Here is a 2,688-nt window from a genome sequence, read left to right as displayed (position 1 = left end):
TATCTCTCCCACAGCTTTCATCCATCTCTCTCCTCTCTCTTTATGTCTCTTCTCCGTCTCTCTTTCATACTCGGTTCTCTTCTCTTTCTCTTCTATCTTACTCCTCTCTATAGCCTCGTCTCTCTCTCTCTTCTCTCTCTCTCTCTCTCTCTCTCTCTCCTCTCTCTCTCTCCTCTCTCTCTCTTCTCTCGTCTCTTCTCTTCATCGTACTTACTCTTCTCTCTCTCTTACTCTCTCTCTCTCTTCATCAATCTATTCTCTCTCTCTCTCTTTCTCTCTCTGTCTCGTCTTCTAATAACTCTACTTATCATACTCCTTCTTCTGCTCTCTCCTCTCTCTCTCTCTCTCTCTCTCTCTCTCTCTCTCTCTCTCTCTCTCTCTCTCTCTCTCTCTCACACACACACACACACTTCTTCTCTCCCTCCCTAGCTACTAAGTGGCAAATGTATGAAATTATATCTGGGAAGAAATGTAAAGCCTTTTAAAGTGCGGACTGGTTTTATGGAGCGTAGGTAGGATTATCTTAAAACAACTTTTTAGATGCAATAGACACCAGTCGGGTGTCGTCTCGGAATAGGCGTTGTAGCTGCTCTTAACTTGTTGACCGCCCCTTGCAAAATTGGGCAGTTTGCTCTGATCCTTAATTGATGATTCTCTGTTTCTTGTCTCATGGTCTTGTTGACACCGGTCTGAAATTGATGAAAATAATCTTACTTGTATGCATCTTGTTTGTATATCGACAGTAAACGTATTGTAGTCAGCATAATTCACAAACATCATGGAGCGACACAAAGTTGATCAAATAGACAGATCAACACTGTCTATCACTCATCTATAAGTACTCAATCAAACAGATATTCTCAATTTTTGTCATCCCATATTGGAATTCCCTTCGTTTTCGTTCGTCAATTGCAAAATTGAAGCTATTTCAACTGAAATTCGCAGTGTTGATCCGTCTATTTTATCAACTTTAATTGCTTTTATCTTTAGCTTGGCGATACAGCGATGTATCCGTAGCCACTTCTGCTATAATTATAAAAAATAAAGTAGCTCCTGATAAAAAACAAAGAAGCTGCGGTTTGACTATGGCAGTCGTAGAAATGTCTAGACAGTAGGCATATAGGGGCCTACTGGAGTACGCGGTTACTTATAGGGTTATTATTTTAAAGGGTTAGGGCTCGCCACTGGCACCTGTAATGCTGTTCAACATGTATCACCATTACCTATGCAGTGGTGGATCCAGGACTTCAAGGAGGGGGGGTGGAAAATTGGTTGGTTTAATGGGGGCCCTCCCCCAGAAAATTTTGAAAATGTAGATAGCAGGAGATGGTGTTTGAGGCACTTTTGTGTACATGTACAGCCTTCATTCTGACTACGACAATTCTCTTTTTAGTAGAACAATTCTCGCACTTGCAGCGCGGCATTGATTGATGTACAGGGGGGGGGGCATTATTGAATAGGTAGGAGGTGACCACCGCTGGGATGAGGGCGACCGCCAAAACTCTTTCTTGGAATTGTGAAAAAAGCTGCAAACGGGTTATAACCTGCTTTGCCACTCAATTACATAATTTAACCTATGCATCAAGTGCAGTTTTGTACAGCCGCGCGACTATTATACTTGGCTATAATTAATTGGTATATGTGTAAAAATATTATTAGTCCAACAGAGGGGGGTGGCTAGCCACCCAATTCCCCCCCCCCTGAAACCGCCACTGCTATGTAGGCCTACACGTTGAACAGCGCTACAGCCTACAGGTGCACGTGCGCGAGTTAGGGTGTGTAACTAACGCTGATAGGGTCTATGTCCCCCGGGGTACTGCCGGAACGTACCCTGGTACTATATATTATATGCCGGACCGTACCTAGCCTACTCCACTAACGAGTCTAGGGAGTCGCCTACGCCTACTCCCTAACCCGAACCCTAAACCTAACCCTAACCCTAATCCTAACCCTAACCATATCAAATAGTGACCAGGGTACGTTCTGGTATACCGGACCGTACCCAAGGTACGTTCCGGCAGTACCCTGGGGGACATAGACCCTATGAGCGTAACTAACCCTAACGGCTTTAGAACCGGCCCAATAAGTAAATAACAGTTAAGAGTTATCTAGCCCTTTTCAAATCCACACTGAATCGTGTACAGTGAAACTAGCACAAATTCAGTACGTCTTGTTAGGAGCACACCACCACCACCAGTATATGTCGGCTTTTTTGAGTGCATATTTTATCTGTTGGGGTCAAATGACCTCATGCAAGGACGCTAGGCAAATTGTACATGAAGGGTCCAAATAAGCTGTTAAATAATTAATACTAATTATAAGTATAATAATAAATAATAAGCTGTTAATACACAGACCCATTATCAAGATGATCAAGCCCATTGCTCAGCCTCACGCGTCACTGTAGGACTACTAGACTGCATAGACTGCTAGTATATTGCTAATTGTAGTACTCCAATCACTAGACTTAAGGCCTGTCTCCACACACGCGGCGCGGCACGGAACGCCACGGAAACGGCGTCGTTCACCCCTACCGGCAAAGTTCAAATCTATTATATCTTATGGCGCAGTCTCCACTGACACGGCACGGCGCCAGCCGTGTTTCACGGCGATGGCGAAAGTCAAATGAGTTTGTCTTTCGCCGCCTGACGTGACGGCGAAAAGACAATTGAACCAATCAACGTGATT

At 44.1% G+C, this 2,688-nt stretch overlaps 1 protein-coding gene across 3 annotated transcripts in view; it reads right to left on the bottom strand.

Moving 5' to 3' along the window:
- The window catches only part of LOC106821567 (ankyrin-3-like), a 48,670-nt gene that overhangs the window by 27,018 nt on the left and 18,964 nt on the right, over nucleotides 1–2,688 (bottom strand). Inside the window, exon 1 of one of the 3 annotated variants that reach the window (XM_014826438.1) lies at nucleotides 598–683. The exons of the other annotated variants lie outside the window; for them this stretch is intronic. The gene's annotated coding sequence lies outside the window, so the exon portion shown is untranslated. Of the gene's footprint in view, nucleotides 1–597; nucleotides 684–2,688 lie in introns of those variants that run through there. 3 annotated transcript variants of the gene reach the window in all.

The sequence above is a fragment of the Priapulus caudatus genome, unplaced genomic scaffold, assembly GCF_000485595.1.
Source record: "Priapulus caudatus unplaced genomic scaffold, Priapulus_caudatus-5.0.1 Scaffold77, whole genome shotgun sequence".
NCBI lineage: Eukaryota > Metazoa > Priapulida > Priapulimorpha > Priapulimorphida > Priapulidae > Priapulus > Priapulus caudatus.
Note: the sequence above shows the minus strand (reverse complement) of the source record. Positions and strands in the feature narration are given on the sequence as shown.